General features: G+C 28.6%; 1 protein-coding gene and 1 long non-coding RNA gene across 8 annotated transcripts in view; both read right to left on the bottom strand.

Moving 5' to 3' along the window:
• The window catches only part of js (jiangshi), a 59,902-nt gene that overhangs the window by 16,842 nt on the left and 16,211 nt on the right, over positions 1-26,849 (bottom strand). The gene's annotated exons all lie outside the window — the stretch shown is intronic.
• On the bottom strand, positions 437-1,886 carry LOC143191791 (uncharacterized). Its single transcript, XR_013004619.1, has 3 exons — positions 1,592-1,886; positions 1,345-1,554; positions 437-1,294 (listed from the first exon to the last, which is right to left on the bottom strand). It is a non-coding gene; the product is annotated as an uncharacterized LOC143191791 (long non-coding RNA).

The raw sequence follows: 26,849 nt of genomic DNA on the forward strand, positions 1-26,849 counted from the left end.
AATATTATATATATACATATATATATATATATATATATATATATATATATATATATATATATATATATATATATATATATAGATAATATAATATTATATATATATATATATATATATATATATATATATATATATAATATAATATTATATATATATATATATATATATATATATATATATATATATATATATGTATATAGTCAGTTCAAAATAGCAATGACATGGGAAACGTCGCAATGTTGCCGCAGCTACTTTGAGTTTTTACATTTTAGCTCTGACATATAACACAATTTTAATATAATAATTGAACAAATATGCTATTAAATATAATTTATTTTAACATTATAAACAATCTAATACATATATTATTTAAGAACTTAAAATTACAATTAATTATACAACCACAATAATTTAGGGTTAGAGTTTGTTTAATGTATATATATTAAACTTTTTTCCACACTAGTATACACACGTTTTTTTATGTAGTGGTATCCCTTGAAGGCCTAATCCACATATTTAACAATTGTATATCTGAGTAATGTATTTTACTTTCATTAGAGAGCATATTTATGTTTTATGCTTAGGTCTTGTTTCTTTCCATGCAATGTATCCTTGTAAAGTCATTATGATATTACTATATTCTTTTAGTTCTGTTACTATCTGTATACATCTTTCTTGATAAACTATATTTAATCACATTCTTTTTAATGGATTTGCCATATCTGCAAAACAGTTAGTGTTATTTCTCATACCTGTTAACCAAGCGTTCATGTACATTCTGAACAATAACACACATGTTCATAAAGCTTTCACACTCTATAATACAATTCCCTACAACTAAAGTATATTAATTGTATACTGACCTTTAGTGGTTTCCTCTTTCATCACCCTGTCTTGGTAATCGTCAGCATTGAATCATGAACCAACATTCATAAAGTTTTATTCAATCACTGTCACTTTCAGAAATACTAATCAAGTGAATAACTAAGCTGTTTATTTCCAATATATCAAAAACTTGTTCAAGATTCTACCAGTGTCAATTTCTTCTTCAATGTGTCTGATCGACCTCACACAAATCGAAGGGACTCTTTTCAACAATGCCTGTTTCAATAAATCCAGACAGTTCTGGTTTCAATATCCTCCTCGACCTGAATATTTATTGTAAAGATTGTTTGCAATACTCCGTATAAACTCAATTGGATTAAAAATGCAGTGATAGGGAGGAAGATGTAATATTCTGTGGCCATAACATTCAGTAATCTGATGTACTATGTATCTTTTCTCAGGCTTATTTCTAAAAAGTAAATTACATAAAATGCAATTAAATATTTCATTTATATTTACCGAGTACTAATTTGAAATAGTTCATTCTTTAACATGATTTCCTCGAACTTATTTTATGTACTTTAAGCCATTCCTTAATTGCAGCCTTTGTTGTCGAACTTGTTAGGATTTTCCAATTATCCAACAATGTATGAACGGATGTTCTACGTCTCTCAAATAGCTGTATATCTTTTGGATCTTTGTGGATAGTTTCCAGACTAACAATTTTCTCTAAAATAATTGTATTAAATTAAGTTAAGTTTTATACATTTCGTATATTCGATCTCTGAAACACCAAGATTGATCTTGATTCGTCACCTGTTTCGCATATACACGGTTTCTTTACGGCGAATTTAAGGTTATATTATTTTTTATTTTTTGAGAGATTTTAGTGACCGTGTCTGTACTAATATAAAGTGCAGCTGCAAGGCGCAACAAAATATTTTCAATAAAAACCGCGGCGATTTCAAATTTATTAAAACAAAGCGTTAAAACAACGTTTACCGGTTTATAACTCGTAATTATAATATTTTAAAGAATTTTCAGAAGTTTGGCAAACGGACAACTTTTGTTGGTTCATTCCGTTACATGTTCGAACTTCTCTAACAGCATCCTATCTCTTTTAAAATATAGTAAAATGACAGAATTTACAACTTTAGACAGACATATATTGACACTCGTGTAACTGCTATTTTGAACTGACTATATATATATATATATATATATATATATATATATATATAAACATTTTTTGAAACATTTATATTATTGAAGTATTAGTGAAGTTTATCTCTAGACTTCTATTGTTTACTACTTTCTATTGTTTCTAAGTATTTTAAAAATGTAACTTCAAATATCAGTTTTATTGTTTTTTTTTATTTTTTTTTTAATTTTTGCTCAACCTTTCAAAATAAGCTGGGTGATTTTATTAATATTAATATTTATATTGTTATTGTTAACGAGTAAATTGCAACTCGAGGTGCATTATTTTTCATCTTGATATCTCATTATAAAAAGTTATTCCAAAAAAATGCACTGATTGTATTTTGTAATTGTATTTTTTTATTTTATTGATATATAATTATTGTGATATTAATTGATGATAAATATTTAGCATTTGTGTTAATGAATGCGGACTGCCTTATTTTCAGTAAATGAATAATCGTATTATATAAGTAAAACTTTAAGTCTTCAAAGAATAAATTATATTAGATAGTTTCATCACATTTACGAAATTCTTCTGATTGATAAGTTTTAATAAGTATTGATAACCTCGAGTAAAAACATTCATAGGAATTATTATTTACTGACTACTTTAACAGTTAATTTACAAGTGTATATTTATGTAATCTTGAAATACGCAGCTTCACAATGTTCTTTATACGGTTCGTTAGCCACATTTGCCGTTGAGAATCATATCCAACCTTGATAATGTAACAATGTATATTTAAAGATCTAGTTTATTCAGTTTTAATTTTTGTATGGCGTAGAAAAAAAACGTGTTAAATATCGAATCGCGCCTAGGATGATAATTGTTTTAATTTTTTACGTTCTCGAAGTGGGTTCGTCACGACATTGAGATTCCTAGATGGTACCTTCAACATTGACATCAATATTCATTTTGATATATATTTGATGAGTCTGGGTTTATATAATGGGAGGTTTTACGGTCTTTGATTTTTATCTATTTGTATTAAAGATGCTAAGGTTTGCCGTTAGATAAGATGAATACGGTTTTTTGATTTATAATATATTTTATTATTCAATATAACATCTCTGAATTTGCTCCACTGATCTTTATAATTCATAGATTCTAGCCTTGAAATAAGAATCCGGAACTTTTAGGCTTTTTGAGATGAAAGGATAGGAGAATCAGTTTGTTATTTTATTAGCTGGAAACAATTTGCAAAAAATCTTAAATTCTCTCTCGATAATCAAATTCCAGACTTTGATTCATTGCGGCAGTAGTGGTTACAGGACGCCCCATTGTTATAATTATTTTAGAAGTTGGATCGTGATGTGTTTCTATTTCGATATCGTGAGCACTCATTATGATTAACTAATAATCCAATAATAATTAATCATAATTTGCATATATTAGGTCAAGTATTCACATATAAATCGGCGACAGTTTTAATTTTTTTTTGTTACGCACCAAAACGATTTTTCGGTGAAGCTTAGCCATTTATTAATAAATAATACTATTGATTGCTGATTCTTTCAGGTCCAAAAAACAACGAACAGAACTATCAACTAAAACTATCAACTGAAATTTAAGAAAATATTTGACTGGTCGGTTTGAATATATTTTGAAGTTTTGATTTCGATTCATTATCCAACACGTAGCTTTTGGTTGTTGAACTAATGTATAGTAGGGTTTATATTTTCGTAAATCAGACGAGATTTTTTTAGTAAAGCATTTCTTATATTTTTGAAAAGACTGTTTATAAAGGTATCTTTTGATAATACGAAATTTTTTATATGCGTATAAACATTTTATTTTTTATAGTTTGAACAATTCTTTATGGATGCACACATTTAGATAAGAAGACATTTATGTAATAGATTCAGTAAAGAATAGATTGGGAAAATACGTTGACTGATGACTCGATTAATAAAAATTTGGCTTTAGGATTGTATAAACCTTGTTTTAGTGACTTAATTGTCGCTTATATTAATGTGTTTAACATATTCCAAAGCATTACCTCTAAACTATATGAGTTTACTGTACAAAATTTAACTAATTAAACTAAATTAATACTTTTACATAATATAGTAATATTTTGTAAAATAACGTTTTTTTAATAATGTTATCTTACCTATTAATTATTATGACGGGCGAATGTGGAGAATTTTTTTCTTCGATTTTTTCATACGCGGAAATTTGTTTACATTGAACAAGGACACATTTTTTACGTATTTTTTTCATATCTATGTTATTAAACAATTCTACCAAATTATTGTTTTACATGTATATTGTTTAAGAGACAAATATTAATAAAATTATAAATAGATAGCAATAAGGAAATGAAGGAATATAATCAATTATTATCGTTTTGGGAAGGATGACCTATATAATTCATAATTCTTTTCTCTTCGATAATTTACTTCTAGTAAAAGAAGCTGATTTTAAGTTCCATTTTACTATATTTTATTTGGACAATTTTGGAATAATAGTGGACTGAAAAGAACTGTTGCCAAAAGTCAGCGTATTTTAGCGGTCACCAAAAACGATGTTTTTGTGTTTTAAAAGCAGTGATTGTTGTATGTAAGGATTGGAACAGCGCAGATAGCCTACAAAGTTAATTAACGGAGAGTTGAAGACTGACTTCAAGCACGTCATTAATGATCTAATCTTTAAAATAAACCTTGTGTCTTAAATATTTAATCAATTTTAGATACAAATACAGTTTGCTTTTGTTGTAAGATCAGAAACGTAGATGTACCATAAGCTTTTAACTCTAAAGAAAACCGAAAGGGGGTTGGGTTAATATAGATTTGATTGGTGTATTTGAATCGTGCAAGTTACCACAAAATTATCTTTGGTTTTGTAATGCTCATACACATATTACGAATTTGAAAAAACTGAAAACGTTCGAAAGCTCTATCCTACCTGTCATATTCTTCTTTTTTAGTAGTACTTTTTAGTTGTCCTATTTAATTTTAATTAATTAATAAGCCATTCTGAAGTATTTTTTAAATTATAACATGTTAATTAGTGACTTTGATGATTTTAGTCTAAAGACAGATTGGAGAAAGTAAAATTGTTTTAACTTGCGAAAATACATATAGCTTGATATAAATAAGATTCCTCATTGAAAACTATTGGACATTTCATTAGAATGTAATTAAAGGAGCACACTATTAGATTTAGTTTCAGTAACTTTATTGAAAATCAATACTCCAGTGTTAGTAGTCCAACTCCAACTAGTTTAATACAATAGAGAAATAAACAGATTAAACACAACATATAGCTGTTTAGCTTAATATTTCGATAATTTCTTTTTGTTTCGTTAATGATCGTTTCATTGCGAATCCGGAGATTACCATTTCGATGTAATTAATATTCTTCGAGTAGTAATACATCTAAAAAATGAGTCGATGGTATCTGCTTCCGTTTGATATTCTTCTTGCACCAAGGTAACGTTTGAAACGTAATTAGTTGATCAATTCATGTTCTATTCATTACATCGTTTAAATACACGCCTGTTGTAATATGCAAAATCATTTTATGCATAGACGTACTTGTTAAAAAGGTAGATATTTTTGTTTTTGTAGTATTTTCTTTGAAATGGGAAGCTTTTTGGTAAAAACTTGGTTATAGATTTATGTTTCAAGGTATTGTTTGTTGCTGGTTATTAATTTCCTTTTTCTTTTGGGCAATTTTCATAAATAATAACATCCAGGGAATAAGTTGTTTTAAGTGTGACGTTTTTGTGGATATAGCTATGCGCCGTGATTTAGAATTCCCGCTTTGATTCTACAACTACTTTTCTTTCAGTTTCATTTTATGTTTTTTGACTTCAGTCAGTTTTTTATGTTATATATTAGTATAATTAACCAAATAGTCATTATGAAGTGTATTCTACAAAATCGTTATGTTAAATTTGTAAAAACTCACATTTAATATTGTTCAATTATTTTTTATATTTATTTTGCATATAGACAGACAAATAACAAGATATTAAAACAAAGCAAAATTTGATGGCATCGAATAATAATCGTTCATCACTATATTAGGAACCAAATGCGACAAATGTTTACATACTAACGACGATAAAATCAAACAGAATGTAAATTGTTGAGAAGAACAATGGCCGTTACAATGACGCAACGACTACGTAATGGCAAAATTAAGTCGGTGCGTAAGGATATCAGTTTGGTTGTGAGAAAAACGTGGTATTTAAATGAATTTTCCTCTAAATGTGGCCTAATTTTTGTTACGAATGAAGCAATATTTAAGTAATATCTCCATTTGGGACCTTAAGATGGATTTTAATAATCCATCACGTATCTTGAGGGTTTCCTGTTCGGTTTAAAAAAAAAATAGAAAGTTGCCGTTAATGATTTACTTTTAAATGTTATTTTTCAGTGTATTGTGTTGGTAATAATTTCGGTAAGGATTACATAAAAGACAAAATAGTAAATTATATATTTTATGAAAATAATTTAAAGCAGAATTTGTCGCAAAATCATCTAAATTTGATTAACTTAAAAGCTATGTTAATATCTTAAACAAGGTGTAGTTGTTGTTGGCTTTATTAAATTATCTAATTATGGTCTATATTAAAGTCATATTACGAGAAATTGTATTTCAGAAAATATAGATTTAAATAAAATAATATATAAACTTATATAAACAAGAATAATAAGATAATAAAATAAAAATGTTTAAGAAAATATAATTTCAAGAACTGTAAACTGTTGATGTGTGTAAAAATAATACCAAAACGATTTTGAATTACTGAATTTTGATAATAGGATGAATTTGGACAATTTATTAGGTTTATGCAGAATATATATCTATGAAGTAGATGTTGGGTTTTTTAAGTTGAATTTTCTGTAATTTATGCTAAAAAGGAGGCAAAACCACAAATGCACACTCTTAAAAAGGATTCTAAATTTTTTTAGTTCAGTTTACCAATGATATTAGTTAACAGTGAAAATATTATAGTAAAATAAGGCTATTAACATCAATATGGCACATACACACACAATAGTGAATAAAAGCAAAAAACTAATTAAATCCCACGTTGAAAAACGATGAATTGGGCATAATTCTGAATTATATAGAAGAAATAGGTTAACATATTTTGAATCCTATAATATTAATACGTATATCCAAAGTGAATACATATGTTATAACTCAAACATATTGATTGCATAGAATAGAATCAGGTGGTCTGTAGTTAAACACTTGAAAATACATAAAAATATTAATTTTATATAGCTGCTATAACTAACCGGTTTTTGCGACTAACAAATAATAAAACAGCTCAAAATTGTGTAATGATAGTGAAAATAATTGTGGCGACTGTCTGATTATTCATCTATTAAATAATATGTTAAAATTAGGACATATCTAGAGAAAAAAAAAGCTTGATTAAATGTATTGTAAGTAAATGGTGATATATATCTTATTTTTATCAATTAGGGCATATTTGGAATATGTTTACTGCTTAACGAGGGAACTGAACAACGGTACTTGGTATTAAATGTATCGTTTTTAAATTACCAACTTAGAGATCATTTTAGATTACATTTGATGTTACTTGGCGGATTTTACACCCTTGTTATTACATATTTATTTACTTTATCCAGCTAACTCTAGGCTGCTGGTCTAATTTTGACGAGACTCTTTTTAATGGTTTTACGTTGACATCTTCATCTGACTTGATTCATCTCATCTCATTTTTGTATTTCTCATTTTTTCCATTTTTATTACTCAGTCTTCTAAGATTTCTGATGCATAACACCTACTTCTCACATTGAAATGTTATTGGTTTGTATATCGTTTTGTGGAGTTCTATTTTTGTTTTATTTGATATCTCTTTTTGGTTAAGAAATTTACTATACATGGCAAAGTATAAATTCATTTTTCTTTTAGATTTGGCATTAATTTACTTCTTGAATTTCTATATCCAGATATTTAAATAAATTTAGTTGTTCTATTTAAAAACAATCAATTTAGATATTTATTCTTTCTGGCTCCCCATCACCACAACTTTCATTTTGATTTTATTCAGTATCATTCCACTTTTCCTTAGTACTGTGTTTAATATGCTTAGGGTTTTCTGCATCAAATACCTTCTACAAATTTATGAATATTAGGTATATCTGTTTTATTTTTATGTGGCATTTTATCTACTGTTTGTCTTAGGCAAATATATGGTTGTTTGACACTGTGACATTTTAGACGGGTTTCAATTATTTATTCACAGGTCTTTGTAGCTGTACAGAGCAGAGTATTCCTATGTTATATAAGTCTTTTTTGTCTTCCTTTTTATGCATCGGAACAATGAATGCTATTTGCCAATCTTGCGTGTTTTTTTCTTCCCATATTCTATTGTAAATTTTCAGGCATTTCTCACTTGCCTTCTGTTCGATTTTTTTTTCGGGTACTGTTTTAGTTTGATCCAGTTCTCTTAAACACTCTCTATAATTAATCAGTTTTTGCCTCTCCTGTGTTTTTTTTTTTGTTTTAGGGGTCAGAATATTTTTCCTATCTGAACTCCTGTGTACAAAACAAGTTCTGAAGGCATTTCTTCCATCTCTCTATTATTTTCTCATCGTCAGTTATTATGCCCCCTAGTTTATTTGTGTATGTCAATAATAATATTTTTTCCTTTTTCATTTTTTTTTAATAAAATGCCCTTTGATAGTTTTTCTTCTAATTCTGTCTTCAAATTCAATCCATGTTTTGTTTTGTAATCCTCGCTACTCTTTGCTTTGTATTTCTTGTCTATTTCTAAATATCCAGATCTTTTTCTCTTGTTTTATTTTGTCTAATACTATCTAATCATTTAATAAATATATAAAATAGATAGAACATATTTTTTTCCAGACTATGTTTAACATAATCCTCTGGTAAACCGCTACAGAATTAGTGGAAACCTAGGTATAAATTATTAATAACTATTTAAATTATATGTTGTTCAACTTTTCAGATAAATCGCAGAATTAGTGAAATCTCATCTGCATTAAACATTTAATTTAAGCCAAAACCGCATCATACATATTAAAAGGAAATGTTATTCTATATAAAAGGGAGTGGTGCATTTTAAATCCAAATAGTCTATAATCAGACCACTCTAAATTTTATTTATAATTGAAACATCCTCATGAATAACCCATTCCACACAATAAAACTAGGAAATTAGTATAATACATACGATTATAGACGATTATGTTATTTATTGCACAATTTCAAGTTGCAGAAAAGAAAATCCTTCATTATGCTGACGCCTAAAAGACAATGATCTTGACGCGGCTTGCGCAAAAATCGTGAGATTCGACTTTCAAATGTTAAACGGAAATAAACTACTTTTCCATTCGGTTGGTTCATTTTAGAATAGTCAATGACCTGTAGAATAGTAAAACACTTACTCAGGAAGAATTACTAATTTTTTAATTAGTCGTATTTTGAATAAATTGTTTAGATGAAAATAAAAGTGGCGTCGAACACGCAGATGTTTCCAACTTAATTAAAAGCGAAATGAATTATTTAAGCTCACATACTATCATGTTTAAATAATATATTGCTATTGATTTTATAGGCTGTGTATTTTTATAAATATATTAAAACTATTGTTTTTGATTGAAAATGGAGTAGTGACACTTAAATCATTGTAACTCATGGGTTGAAAATAGAAATGTTATGGATTATTAACATATTTGATTATTATTGTTTAATGTAATGTAAGAATTTAATTATCATATACAGTTCTTTCCATAATATTCAGCTTCTTTAATGAATTTTGTTATATAGATCCGTTTAATTTAGAAACAATGCTTGATAGACAAAAGTTTACGATAAGTTGTATGCCTTTTCGCGACTACAATTTTAGATTAATTATTTATTTAAAATAATCTTATAATATAACTGTTATTACATGAGGTATATCTCTTAGCTTTAAGCCCCTTGTCTCTATCAATACTTACTTAATACTTATTCAATAAAGTCATACTATAGCGCAGAATACTATCGAACTAGACCAATATATTATATCTCGCGACATCACCATGGAACTACACGTCGATCATTGTAAAGCTCTGTTTAACGCCAAAGAAGTTGACGCTAAGTATTTGATACGATTGGAAAGGAAATTTTCACCGTTAGTTGCTTCAATTTGGATTTCAATACATTATGTTACTTTGCCATCAACAACTAACGCGATTAAAGCATGTGATTAAAAAAAACGGCCAGAATGTATTAATAGGACAGGCGTTGTCTTGAAGAATGGAAATAGACGATCAAACATATCTTTATTATCATACACGACTATAAGGCTATTTTGTTCCGGCTTCCGGTCAATCAAAAACTCTTTTAATAGTGTAAATCTGGATTAAAAAGTTATGGGTATCATTATTAGTACTTAAGTTTCGGAAATCAGTGACAGAATTATAGTTTTTCCAAAATAGGGGTAAGCGGTTATTTGATCCTTGATTAGTGTTTGAAATTAATTTGCATTAATATGCTTTGAAAAATGTGAAAAATCTAAATAACTTTATCCCCAAACGCTTATAAAATTTAAAATTAGTTAACAGCAATTTCAATTATATATAGCAGTTTCCTTTTTTCAATATGCATTGCTTGTGATAAGCAAACGTTACCTTGTCTTGATTGACTACTTGATGACGTCTCTTAAATGCTGTGAAAATGAGTTTTGTGCAATTTTTGGTTACCATTTAATTTGGTGGGATAAAGTGTGAATGGATTTTTATAAGTCCAAATATATTAAACACATACTATTCAAGGACTTTATTAAGAGATAAGAATTCATACAATATATGCTTTTTTATATTATGCGTTTAGATAAGCGAATAGAAATAAATAGAATAGAAAAGTCTCACTGTCACTTAACACAACTCGTCTCCTAATCATCCATTGATCATTAAATTTTGACAAAATGTCAGTGAAAGGTGTACTCTTCAACTTCGGTGGTCATCAAGTAGTTTGGAACGGTTCTTTTAATTTATTTGTTAATATTATATATTATTAATTATATATTACGCATCGGCAATTTATTGGCTTCTTGATTAATTACTAAAGGCATTTAAAATATGATAATTTATTAATTTTTTATAAATTACAGTAATTTATAAGGTAAATATAGTGTTCTGTGTTATTGATATTTATAATATTTAGATTATTTGATTGTAAGTTTAAGTTGTGAAGCAATCTAGTTAACTGTACGAATGGAATTAAAAAACTGGTTGCGAGTAATGGGTATTCTATCTGCAAATATGGCTAACGTATTTGTAATTTTAAATGGTCTACATACAAATCTAGTCTTTCCATCAGCAACGTTATTATAATGTTATTATGTAGGTGCATGTAACTGCTGATATAATTGAAAAATGTTTATAATATATATATTAATAGCAAGTTCTTATTAACATTGATACTTTTATACATCTATTTAAGTTGACAATATTTTTAGGTTGAGTGTTTCTTCTAAAAAATGCCCTGAAATATATATGTCTTATCTGGTATGAGGCTTCTATATTTCTTAGTGGAGCTAGGTAGAACGAAAAGAACGATTTTGGTGAAAGTAATAGAGAAAGAGACGAAAGCTAAATAAATGATAGGATAGCAGGAGAAACAAAGGGCAGATATTACGGATAATTTTAAGTAAACTAAAGGAGTTGCTAAAATATTAAAGCGCAATGCATAATTCCATTCGATAGAATATTATCTAAAAGTAGTATTGATAATTTATCAATCATTTGAGAGTGCCTTTTGCAACGATTGTTTTCGAAAATTACTTTTAGGAATTTTTATTCCCAAGGCGTAATTACTCTTTTATATCTAGTTAATCAGCTCTGGGAATGTTGTTCAAATATCTGAGTGTATAAAAACAGTGAAAACCTTTGACGATAACAAAATAATATAGAGGATATGGCAAAGACAAGCCTTGATGAGTAAGACGAGATAAAAGAGATTCGTTTTAAAATAGTGGTAGGGGGTTAAAAGGGTTAAGAGGGAAGGGTTAAAATTGAATATGAATACAGTTCAATTTACCAAGTCGACACCTCCAATCTCATATATAAACATATATGTTATATAAAAACAACTAAATATGTAATAAATATGCTGTAATATTTTTCAAATGTAATATTGTAATACTTCAGGACTAAAATACGAAACTGTGATGAGGAATTGTATAACTTAACTCTTTGTGTAAGTGTCATATCATTTTCACTGAAGATGTCAAAGCAGACTAAGATCCATATTGTATACATGGAAAAGCTGAAGGATATGAAAAAAAACCAGATGGTTTTTATTTATGATTGTCAAAAATGGGTTAAATATAAAAAATGCTAATGCATAATTTTGCAATATAATTTATTTATAGAAAAGTTTCAAAATATAATGGGATATTAGTAAGAGATAATTCTGATACCTAATAAATAAATTTATTCACTATTGTATTATGTTGGCGTCTATTAATCAGCTTTTAAATTATGCTTTAAGTCAAAGTCACCCATTTCAATAACAACAAATAAATCCTACGTAATACTTTTTGATGAACTCATAATATATTTCAGTCCTATGTTTTAATAGGGTCATGTCGATGCATTCATTCTGATGTTATTTCATACAATTGCAACCTAATTATTGAAAAACGGTTTTACTCTCTTTCTAATAATCATATTTATCTCGTTTAAGGAATAGTTTAAATTTTTTAAAAAGTTTATTATTAATTTCTTCTGCTGTAATATCTATGAAAGGAATATTTTTTAAGTGTTAAATGTCTTTTGCGTGAAGCTACATCTATTGATATCAAGAGTATCTTCTCACACATTATTGGTTCTTCATCATCAAAAATAAACAAAATCAAATTTCCTAAAATTCTAAAACTCGACTAAAATCGAATCGAACTGAAGAACAATAAAAGTTAGTTCAGAAATTAAATAGATTAACTATTTTCAAGACTGGAATATTATTGTCATAAATGTAGTATACTTTGAAGGGCGAAATTGAGAAATAAATTTTAATAATCATCATTTATCTTCAGAAATTAGCACGATTTGCTTTGAGTAGAAGAGAAAAACCTTTGTATGCTCTAAATTATAATTATGTGCTAAATATTTCGATTGAATGCAATATGTAATAAAAAATGGTTTATGAAATTTATAGAGATTCGAGACAAAGGATAAAGCACGGCAAACATATCGCAGTAATATCTAAAAACAATTTGCTAGACTTTAACTGCGCTATTTGTTAATTTCTGGTAATATTACATATAAAGCATACAAACAAACATATATAGTTAGAGTGCCGTCAAGAAATTGGAAGTGTTTAAACACCAAAACCACATGGAGTACCATGCTTATTTACTTCTGTCTTTGTTTAACCTATTGGCGTTTCTCTAGTTCTATTCTGAAGGAGATGTCGAGATATGAGATGTGACTTATTTTTGAAACGAATTATTGCCGAATTCAAAAACTGAAAATAATGTATTAAATATATCGTGGTTGAAGTCTGGACAATGATTGTAAAGCTCGTTTTGACGTTAAAAAACGATGATGGCAAAATTTTGATGGCATTGGAAAGGAAATATCCATCAAGAACTACTGGAAACTAATTTGACTCATTACTACCAATAACAAATGCGGATATGGATGGAGCAGGATATTAAAAAAGAATGATCAGAATTGAGCAATTGAAAAGTCGTCTGCTATCATACAATGTTACATCACGCACATATTTAGTGATTAGGCAAAAATTAAGAGAGATTCCCTGCAAAACTTTGATGAACACACTGAATCTCTCTAATTGTAACTCTGGAATGTAGACCTTGCCCTGTCCATGTACCATTTATTTCGGTCTCTGCAAATTTGATTTAGATTTTCGCCCAGATTCGATCATGATTTACAAGCAATTTCACAAAAGATAATCGACCAAAATCGCACGTATATTACTGATTACTGTTAAATGTGTTACGTGTTATTACTGTTATGTATGTTAAATGTGTGTGAAATGTATATGCATAAGTTCGTTCTTAAAAACATTACTTTCTTCCTAGCCAATTTTCTTTTCTTTTAAAAGAAAACATTTTTATTTGTTATCTCGTGAAATATTGTTACTTGTGGATACAAATTTATGGCAGTTATGCCAGATATGCCAGGGTTGCAACCTCATCCTTTCTGGCTGTGCTACTAAAAAATTTCACTCAAAGACTTATTGGTTAGAATAGTCGCCGATCTCTATTCGAATGATAATGAATCTGGACATTTTACATATAAATATATTGCAGAAGAACGTATTTAACTGTTACAATATTTCTAACGATTTACCTTTCTTTGTAAGCATAGGAATGATGTTCTTAAAAAGCTGCTCTTGTTGTTTATTTTAACCATAGAAGAACCTTTTGACCTAAATAAAAGAGGTACACAGCATCTTAGTTAAATGAAAGAAGTTCAGAACGTTTTAACCATATGTTTTATGTTTCTGCTAGAGGGGTAATGAAATACGTAGGTGGTTTGACCTTGCCACACTGAAAAGTAATATTTGGATTGGTCAATGATGGTGTTTATTATATTTCCCAATCGTATGTTTGAATCTTATTAGTTACTGACAGATTTAATTATTTTTCAATCAAGTTGTTATGAAGTGGTTGTTATTAACACTTGGTTTTGTATCATATTTTTGTATTGATAATACATCTCACATTGAAATGAATAAAAAATATTGTTAAATATTTAATATTAAGTGTTGAATATTGTTTTGAGCTTAACAGACAGAAAGGATTCATGATAAGTCATCTTACTATTTTTGATTAAGGAAAAATAAGGACATTTGAAGAAATGATGAGTCGTATTTAACTTTTTTTCTCATATTAAATATTAAAAAAACGATTACCGGAAACGGTTAAATTAGGAAAAGTAAAAATTAATGAAATACTCAATAGTTTACACATAAAGTTACGGCATATAAAACAATTTCTAAAAATGCTAAAAAGAATATCAACTGCAAACGTATTTAGATTCAGGCAATTATTTCGATTTATCCATAAATATTATAAAAATTTAAGCTATGGGTATCAAAATTCGTGCTTGCATGCCTCATTTCACTAGTGCTAAAAGTGCTTCTGTGCTTGTATTTTTTTCACTGAAAGAACTTACAATTGTGTTTAAATTATGTTTGCTGTATATTATGTTTGTTGCATATTTGTTGAAATACATTTCTATGTCTAATCTTTGATGTGAAATATAATTTTTTTTAAATATGTTATAGAATGAAAATAAGTTCTTTATGTGTTAATTCGAACTAATTCAAAACTAGTTACATGTTAATTCGCAAGAATTATTATCAAATTGATTCCTATTTTTTGAAGGTCACTGTATATAAAACTATGGTTATACAGTTCATTATTGCTCTAACCTACTTCTGGTTTTTGTTTTCATAGAACGTAGACTCGTTAGTCAGAATTCCCTTAAATGCCGATGAGACCAGTTGGTGATTGTAGCCTTGGTCGAGCAACATCGGCACACATGCCATTGCAATAGAATTTTTTAATTTCAAAGAATCTGTAAAAACTACCTCTTTCCTTAAATGTCCGAATCAAGTCGCGTACAATCTCGCCGTATTATCTCCTGCATTGTTTTTGCGCCTGAATGTACTGCTCTTTACTAAGAAAAGTAATGTTGCCAAATTTGCCATTTGTCCTTTAATTGGTGAGAAAAACATTGAACGCATACTTTACGACATTAGGCAACATGTTACGATGCTCGCTAGGAGCTAATAAAGATAATTACGGCAATATCCGTTGCTCTTAACAACTAAGTTTCGTGATAATATGCGACAAATTTGGATTTATAATTACAAGGCCTGAGAATTATATATCCATTACATTCTATAAGACATACGTAGAAAACTGCGAGGTGATATATTATGGGATTCCAAAATATGTAGTAAGTGGTAGTCATTATCGTCAAAAAGTGTTACTAGGCTGCTGATTACAAGATGAAAAAGCCAGAGCTAAGTACAAGAAATTGTGTCTTGTGTAATTACATACACATTTTTTTGTGTATGTCTGCATATTAAAATAGGATAGGATAAATGCTATTTGTTATTAGTGCTGCAGAGTTTTTTTTTGGTTGGTTGCGTTAAAAATATTTGTAGCAAAATGTGGTTTGTTGTAATTTGGTATGGCGAATTTAGTCCATTGTGGTAGATACATGTGTAAATCCTCATCGACATAAATCAGCGCAAGTAATATATAATATGTAAAATTATATAAATAATATAGTGGACAAACTAAATATCAACTGAGATTGTGCAAGTTGTTAAAAGAATTATCTTAAGTGATGTGCTTAGATGTCCATAGATCAGAATGTATCTCAGCTACCGAGAGAGATACATATATTTTGACTGGGATGTAACGTTTAGGAAATAGCAGGAGATGTGGCAGATCAGACATGACCAAATAATCATACAATATCTTACTAATGTTTGTCATATTAATATCTCAATTTCACGGTATGTAGCATAGTGGTCTTGGTTCGATGTTTTCTACCACAACAGCCGTATCATCTATACATAGTATAAAACAAAGTCGCCTTTTCTGTCCCTATATCCCTATGTGCGCTTAAATCTTTAAAACTACGCAACGGATTTTGATGCGGTTTTTTTCAATAGATAGAGTGATTCAAGAGGAAGGTTTATATGTATAATACATGCATAATATACTAAGGCAACATTGCTAATTTTAGAGGTTTCTAACGTGATGTCGTAAATTAACCTATTTTTTTAGGCTTATTTAGCAATTAGCAAAAACGCTGCCTAACCCTACGAGTTAGATCAAATTAATGTACTACAGTATTGTACACCATAAAAAGGTGTACAAAAAAGTCCGTGATGGTATATGTTTATCTTTTAGGGATAACCCACATTAACCATTTTTATTGTTTACTTTTTACGTGAGAAAATGGCTTATTTACGAAGCTATTTTAAGCAATACGGCATTAATCCTTATCGAATTAAGTACCTTAAATACAGTATGCAATTCATATAGATCAGTATGGTTCCTTACAGCATGTAAATTAAGCAAATATTTTCGGAGATATTACAAATTTAAAATTTGCGTTTAAAAATGTGTAATGTAATAAAAATTGAATGAATTTAGATATTCCAAAGATAGCAGGAAATCTTCATAGTAAGTATAGGGGAAGAGGAATTGTTTTACTCCAAATTTAATGCGTGCAGGCCAAGGACAGTAATGAATGAACCAAAAATACTGGATCGATTTTAATCATGTTTTCATTGAGTGACATAGGCATATATATTTTATGCCCGTGCAAAGTCGGAGCGGGCCGCTATGTTTTTATATACAACGTTCATATTTTTTCTGTAGTGTATTTAATTTAGTATCAGCATTGCACCCGTGCGATGCCGGGGCGGGTCGCTAGTCACATAATATATTAGGTTCATCGATGCACTATTTTCTTGATAATCCTCATCAAAAGTTATTAAAAATAGTCGTAAAAAAATGTTGAAAATTGTGAATTACAAGTTGCTGTAGGCAAATGTTCTGAAGAAGGTATGCTCTATAATGTCAAGTTTCCAATAAAACAGATGGCGTGTAACAATATTTAGCGTTTTTACAAAAGTTTATTTATAACAAAATACACCGGTATTGTGCAGCATACTATTTGTATATAAATGTATATTAGGGAAAGGGAACCAGTATCGTTTTATTATATCTTCCCTGTTTTTAGTTTGTTTTTGTACAGTTTGATACCAACGTTTCAATACGGTACATCATTATTCGTGTACATATTTCATACCTTTCTGTAATAATAAGGCATTTTACCGGACCATTTATTCATTTAAAAGTTCAACTGAAAGGTTATCTGTATTAGCGGTCATGTATTTAATTATATATCAAAATAATTAAACATCCGAAGAACAAAAAAGATCATCGTGATATTCAAGAAGTGATTCTAAAATTTTGAATTTTGGTTCATTGGTTTTATAATCAAAATTAGTGATCCAGTAATAGTATATTAGTATATTAACTATTTATAAAAATACTTTATCTGTACATTAAAAATATAATATTAGGTCTTTTAATCATAAAAATCATATTAGTATATTAATAATAATTTTAATCATCAAAGCCCTCGCCGGTATCATATGACTTCAGTAAACTGTATACTGAAGTAACAAATGAACTTAGGTACAAAAGCGTGAAAATCATTTATTTTTCGTATTAATTATGAATTATAAAGTGTGTAAGTGGTGGGTGATTCTATATTGGTACAAATAAAATGATCAAAAAACCCCGAAGTTGACGAAGTTACATAACAAAATGATATTTGAATCCTAGGGTTGCTAAGAAACGTATCTAACCATATAATCGACAAAAATTTTTTTCTGAATGTAGAGAATCCGTGGAAAATCTAACCATATAATCAACAAAATATTTTTGTTTCTGAATGTAGAGAATCCGTGGAAAATGATTTTTTTAACAAATCGATATATTTTTCAGTTCAATAACCTTTTTTATACTGACGAATGTCCCTCTGATAGATGTCGAAGTTATCAAGCTATCAATTTCGACCTAGATATAAAAATAAATGAATTCCTTTATATCCATTATTTCCTATTTCGTTGAATAAATAATTTCAACAATTGCCACTATAGTACAACTTTGAAATTAACAAATGAATATACTTGTTATTGTCGCCGCAAAATGATTATTGAAAATAGAAATCAATGGATCATTTATAACAATACGAAAACGGATGCTGATGATGATTATGAAATGTTCAGATTGTATAACTAACCAAATATTGATTTTATCGTTATGATATCTAAGCCTTTGTGTCCGATATGACTCGAACTTTAGAAAGTCGATAGGAATAATGTAAATAAACCATTAGTGGTTTGCTGATTTTACTAATTGATATCTAAATCATGTTTAGGGGATTTGTTTAAATGTTACTGTCATATAAATTTCCTACGCGTGTATTTCTTAATAGAAAAGTGACTACTTGGATAAATTATTCGCAAGTCGAGGAATTTATGCTAAATTTTCATTATACATGAATATTAATGTTATGAGTGTGTGTTAATATAACATTAAGGTAGTTTTTGTAGTAGAACAGAAAAAAGAAACAGTTAATAATAAGAATATTGACTGTATAATAAATAATGACAAATATCAAACAACTCTGTATAGTGATGTGAACCATACCATATAGTGATGCTTGCGTGTATTCTAATGATTTTTCACTTTAAGAGAGTATTTATGGATAAAAATTGTTATAATGCATATTAATCAAAATATTGTCCAATATTTTCTACGACTTTTTCCTATCCTTTTGGCAGCATGTCGATACCAATCAAAACAACAATGTTCGGGAGCATTGTCGCACTTTTCAGCATTTAGAAATCGTGGTCAGGTCAAGCCATGTGGCATCGATCTGAACAAATCATAATCTGAAGGCACTATGTATATCTATATTTCATAGCTTTTGTAATGTGTGAGGGAGTGTTATCATGTAAGAGGATTACTGCGTCTGTTACTAGCTATCTCTATTGCAGTTGTTCTTTGCTGTTGTTACTACTCATTTTTGGCAACAATATTCCGTTTAATTTGTTGGTAGTCATCTGCAGTATTAGTTTATTTCGATTTTAGCAGCTCATAGTATATTATACCTTGTTGGTCTCGTCATATATACCGCAAGACTTTATGGCAATGAGTATTTTGCTTCAGCGTCGATGTGAATGACTCTTCCGGATTAACCTATTGATCTCATGCGCTTGGGATTATTATCGTAAATCTATATTTCATCGCTAGTGAGAATACGTTACAGGAAACTCTTCCTTTTTGGTTGGTAAGCATTAAGAAACAGTTGATTCATAAATTGCTAAGCTGTTCGAAAGTTGCTTCAAAGTTTGAGATAGATTTTTATCCAGTGAGTCTTGCAGTTCATTGGTTTCGAACTTATTGGTTCTTCGGACCGTTATTGTCATCATTTTTAAATTGTTGACACCAAAACCGATGGAAGTATATATGATGAAGATCACCATAAGTTAATAGGCTGTTGAAAATGCAATTTTCAGCGTGATTATGATTAGATGATTAGGGATTAGTGAAAGGATTGGAGAAATATGAAAATAATTAACACAAAATTTACAGTTTACATTTATACGCCGCATTTTCACCAATAGATATCGGTGCTCAAAATACTAACTAATTTTAGAACTTAATATTATGTTACTTGTCTTAATTGCTAGCTTATTTTGGAGATCGAGATTATTAGCTTATTTTGGTATCTATTCTTTTCGAAAATGAATAAGGGATATTCGTTTTTCGATTTAACATGATATTTGCAAATCAGCTGATGTAAGAGTTTGAAATAGTTAGCACTGAAAATTATAGTATAAGTTTATGGTGACAAATTGTTCGTGATTGTTTAATTAAGAGTTATTTAATAGATTGCATACCTGTAATTTCTTCGGTGTTACGTTTCAGCCGATCATTGAACTATGGAAAGGCAAATGAAATTCGGGATTTTCGGGATTATCAATGCTAATGATGATGATAATTGAGATTTGGAATACATATTTTTTAGTAAAACCATTAATTTTCGGGATTTAGCAAATGGCTAATAACATATTAAAAGTCGTTTTGGACGAAAGCCGAAATAAACTTGAACCTGTTATATTCGAGGAATTCATGTTTGAATCTATTAATGTTGCCCCAGTTAGATTATCCATAGTAGCACATTGCCGTTCCGATACTAATTTGTGCACGTCTGATGCTACTTTCGACTTTCTTTTTCAATATTTGAGCGACAATGATTGAATTTTGGATTATGTATTGAAGATACATTTATTAGACATTATACAAGATCATACAAAAAATTAGTCAAGTCGCGTTAAGTCGCAGTTTCTGACAATAATTACATAATTTCATTTCAGTCGTTTTGGCATTGTAGTTTAATAATTGATATTACTTTGATCTCCTCATTGGAATAACGTTTATTTCAAGAATTTAAGTGTAATTGAGTTAATTTTAGTTTTGCAAGTTTGAAACCTTGTGTTATATCCGGTATGATTTGTTTATTTTAATAAATTTAAGTGATATTTTTTAAGGTTTAATATCGTATTTTTTTGATACATTTTAATTATTTTTTCAATAAAGAGATCAATAGAAATCTTATTTTCTTATAGTGCTCTGATTTTTTATGATCTGTTAAATAAAACTGATGCTATATCAGGATACCGGTTTATCTTGTGATTGGAAAAATAAATAGAATTGAATCTTTTGGATTGCTATAAACAGAACATGGGACCAATTACATGGAAACCGCTCAAAATTACAATTACTTTGATTTCTGAATATGTCAATTTATTAAGGACGTTTCGCTTACATATTAAAATAGTTCTTAAAAGGTGATGGAATGGTCTGAGAGTAATTTCGGTTTTGTAAGGTAAAATTTAATTTATTTTTATGTTTTTGTATACTATGTATAATGATATTGTTTATTTCATTGTATGCAAAACAATGCAATAATTTTGTGCTCAAAGAACATATTTGTTTTATTATTTTTCTTTAAATATTCAAGTGGTGCCAAATGCTCCATATGGTGCTCAATTAATCTTGAATTAGAATACAATTTTAGGAATATAAGTTCCAAAAAAAATGTGACTTTAAATTACATGTTTCACTATTACGCGATTATATAATTGAGCATTCTCTCATCTCATTATACATTCTTTGATGTATTTCTTAAAGCTGCTTAAGGGAGATTCCATATTTTATTGTATTAGATCACTTAATCGGCAGTAAGTCTTAAAATTATCATCAATCATTTGTTCCAAAATGGTTTTTTAATATTTATTATTAACTTAAGTAAATTTAATATTAAGTTAATATATTAAGTGTATTTACTATTTAGTTTATTAATTAAGTAATTTCAAAATTTGCTATTGAATTAATCGACATTTTGTATTAACCTAGAAAAGTTCGCCTATAGGGAGAGATTGTAAAAATAATTAATATTAAATATGAATATAAAATCTAATAGGCAGAAATAGACTCACGTTAGTGTACTATTTTACCCCAACCATTAGCAATGTTAGTACATAATATACGTTGTAGACTATACATACATGGGATAATATAGACAAGCATAAAATTAAAAGTTTTTATTAATTTTTAAATTAATTATTGATTTATTTATAAACTTATAAGTAAGCTAAATTAGTCAAAATACGTTAAGGGGCAAATATAATAGATATTTTATATCAAATATAAGAATCACACTGATCCTATATTAATGATTTGGATCAAAACGCAGCGGTAAATTATTAAGAAAGAAAGTACTAAAAATAACTTGTTGAATTGCTCTTCTCAGACAGAAAATTAAGAAACGTTTAATTTTATTTGTATGCACGATAGTGATGAACTTAAAACGTATTACAACACCTTGTTCAAATATTACCCAACCGATTTAAACGTTCCATAAACTATCTCGGCGAGACGGTACAATCAAAAACCAATTAAAATCCCACCATGTGAATGATATTGGATCGAGGATTTTTAATAATAGTCCACGATAAATCAGAAAGTAACATATTAAGGCCAAAAAACTGGATCTTCTTTGAATATCAAAAAATATGAATTGGTTCCCCGTAGCATTGCAACATTACTACGCAAGGTGTATATGAAAGGAGAAGAAACGCAGGCATAATATGTTTAGGTAAAGGTCAGGGATATAGCCAGCGGAAGGTACCAAATAATCATTTGTATGTTATCTATATATGCATATATTTACATATGTATTATACTTATTATATTAAGTATTTGAGTTTTGTATTTCGTTAAATAGTTTTTTTATTGATATATTAAATTGTTACTAGTAGTTGCCGACTAGCCTACAATATATCTTTACACTGACTTAAATCTAAGGATATGTCTATGAGGACCTATCGGCCGTATCTTAGTGTCCGGTGTAATAATGTTTATGTATTAATACTGCAGGTTTTCTTAAATACACCTCACTACACTATAGTAACATACACAAGACCAAATGGTTTGATTCTTTGTGCTGGAAAACTTCTATTTTTATTATTTTTCGCGGGACATCCTCATAATTGAATTCAGTATATTCACATAGGTTTCAATACTTTTATCATCACTTGTGTAATAGCACTTTATTATGTACTGATAATTATGATTTTCTGCCAATTAATCAATACATTTTCCTATATTAACACCAGATCTTTTCTTGTTTACATGCTCTTTCCAGCGAAGTTTTGCAAAGATTCATTTCCAGATACTTGGCGTTGTTGCGGCTAATGCGGTCTTATTATACGTGGAGTGCACATGCACATGTTTACTATCGTTAATTTTTATTTGGTTTGGGTCTAATTATTTATATTGTCACTTGTCTGTTGAGTTTTCGATATCTTCTAGAGCAAGAATCGCAGTCATCAACAAATGTAGTCATCGTAATATTTTGTATTTGCGGCATATTACATCTGTAGAGTAGGCCTTCGGAAATAATTGGCCTCAATACACTTCCGTGTGGTACAACTGATTTAGCTTCTTTTATTGTAGAGTAGTCTTTGTCTTAGTTGACTCTAAACATTCTGGCTGTAATGTAAGATTTCAATAATTCAGTGTGTTTTTTCGACAACATTTCCCGCAGCTTATGAAAAAAGTCGTCATGTCATACCTTATCGAAGGCTTGTGCTACATCTAAGAATATACTAATATACTACTTTTTACCTTCATAGGCTTTTTCAATTATTTCTGTTATTCTATCCAGCTGGCCAATTCTCAAATGTTTGTTAATAAACTCAAACTGATTTGTAGGTATTTTGTCTCCATAATTGCTTTTATAATTTTCAACAGGAGTCTTTCAAATACGTTACATAATACTGGTAGTAGTGAGATAAGTCTATAGGTTTTTATATCGTGTAGTGATGATCCAGGTTTTGGACATGTTTTAGTCGAAATGCTGCATTTATTAGGACGGTGAGTCTTTTCAGCAATTGTCCTATTATTAAGTTAAAGTTGAGTTCTTTGGATTAATGTCAACTTTAATAATTTGTTCGTTTACTTCTTTCGGCCTAACTAATCGAATTATCGAATTTTCACTTTCTATGTCCGGCAAATTACACTTAATACCAGTTTAGTCTGATTTGAGGGTTTTTTTAAATAGATGTTCAGCAAATGCTTCTCTTTTTCTTTTATTGCCGAAATCGTTTATTTAAGATTAAATAAAGCTTGTATGAAATATATTTTCTGTTCATAGTACAACAGATCTTTCTGTAACTAAAAAATACATAGGGATCCATTCAATTCTGTCGCCGATAGTAAATAAAATAAGGCCCCACAATGGTCAATCATAAATCTTTATCAATTCATAAAGTAATCAACTGCCTTTCTTGTTATACTTAAGAATTTGAGCCATCTACTCACTGTGAATAAGTCAGTAAGATGTTTATTATAAAATATTTTTCACAAAATTACTTCGCTCATTATTGTTATTATATTTTGGTTATTAATTAATTATGAAAAATGTCAAATAACAAAACGCACCTCTTTTACTTCCTAAACTTCACATCTGTAACTTCTTTAATTTTTTTTTGGTGAAGATAACTTGATATCTGTCAGTACGTTAGTGTTTTCAATATCATAATAACGTGTATATTAGAATTAACATGCATAATATATTAAAATTATTTGTTTTCAAATTGTTTTGTTTTGAATTCTAATTCTTTGAATTAATTTATTTAGGATTAGATATTGAAAAAACATATCTAATTGTGATAGAAAATTTCATATTAATGTAAATGGACTCACGGTTTATGTTTTTTAATACGCAATTCTTCATTTTCTGATACATCAAGAGTCAGATTCAAAGTGGTCCAATATAGACAATATTTACTAGATGTGTTACTTAACGACGAGTTATGCTATTTAATCGTGCGTATGTTTATGCTGATTATCATAAATATTATTATTATTATATTTTAAGAAAGTTTTGTTTGAGCATATTAATATTGATATTAAGGTAACAAAAAAAGCACTTTCGATTTTCATATGTAGCAATGTTATCTACAGTTATCTCCATTAAAATGAATATTTGATGTTTTAGTATTATTTTTAGATAACAATACCACTTTTTGTAGCATTTCATTTACTCTCTTTAAAAAAAATAATGGAAAATAATGTATTGTTATATCTAATACTTTATTTTATTCTATATATGGGATATAGGAGTATAAAAAATGAAACAGCAATTAAATTTTAAAATAGAAAAATTTAGGAAATATGAAATGGCAGGGACTTTCTGATGATGTAGTGATAACAATTGATAGCCAAAACTATTTACAGAACATCCTAACTAGATGGATTGGGATACTAAGGGAATATAGAATACAACTGAACAGGAAAAAAACTCATATTAAAAAGTAAACATAGAACAAGGAAATTAATTTAATATCGGGAATTGGAAATTGAATGTTGAATGGATGCAAGGGGAAGGAATATGAAACAGTACATGTAAAAGAAATGGAGAGGATGAGAAACTCAGAAATTAGAAGAAACCTTAACATAGAACTGTTAGAAGAGAACAAAGAAAAGAAACAACTTAATTGGAATGGAAAAAACAAAATAGGATAGTAGTGTAACAAGGATGGAAAGGAAACAAGGATAGAAAGGAAAACGACTACAGAACGACTTAAGCAAAGCTCGGACGAGGGTACCACGAATAATATTCAGGATCAAAAGCAAGAAAGAATGGGCCCAATGTATATACGTGGCATGCAACAAGAGAGAGAAACATATTTTTATATTATGATATAAATGAGAACACAGATGAAAATATGTGTTATAAAAACGATGAAGCCATTCACACTTTTTTTGCTAGCATACGTATACTTCTGTAGTAAATTATTCGTTAAAATGCAGTGTTATGTTCAAAAAGACTCTGGATAACTATCTGAATATATAATGTAGAATATAATACAGACAACTACAGAAAATAATGAGATCATGAATCATAGTCTGCTGGTCAGTTAAAAACCTTGAAGGATGGTTAAACACGTTTTGTTTTATACTCACTGTTTTCATTGAGATTATTTTCGTAATTTGTTAATATTATGGTGTTATTTTAAAATGCCCTTATCGGGTAGCTAGAGTCATTGGGTTACGTATTTTGACCAGTGTTTACTGAATAATCCCATGTCGAACTGATCTGTCCCGCAAACACGGTAAATGCTTCTTGATCATTGCTCTTATCATTCCTTCCAATTTTTATTGTATATTTTATTAGGTAGCCTGTGGCAGAGGTTCTGACCTAAAGGTCTAAATTATCGCGACTGTGAGACGCCAGTAATAACTACTGAGTCACCCTTTCAAAATGGAAGCCAGAACTTCAAATATCAGCCTAGTCTTAAGTCTAAGATAATGTGTATTTTATCAAGTTAATTTCTAAATAACGGATAATCAATAATACAAATAACGTAAGGTTACTTGAATATGAAGAGCCTTATAGAATACATTACTGTATTATTGTAGTAAATAAATGATAATAAAAATACTTTTAAGAAAAAAATTGCACCGATTTCAAAAAATAAATAAGAAACTCACTAAAAAGTAAAAAATAATTAAACCTAGATTTCTAACACAAAAGAAGAGGTTTTAAAATAAAATATGTACATAATAATCATTGTAATAACTAAATAAAAATAAACAGAAAACTTATTTAACCTATCTACTACACGTATTTGATATTCTATTGTATATATACAATTTAGCTTAATACCTATC

Source organism: Rhynchophorus ferrugineus, unplaced genomic scaffold (genome assembly GCF_030347505.1).
Source record: "Rhynchophorus ferrugineus isolate W39M unplaced genomic scaffold, kcgeb_rfMv2 rfM2, whole genome shotgun sequence".
NCBI classification, from domain to species: domain Eukaryota; kingdom Metazoa; phylum Arthropoda; class Insecta; order Coleoptera; family Curculionidae; genus Rhynchophorus; species Rhynchophorus ferrugineus.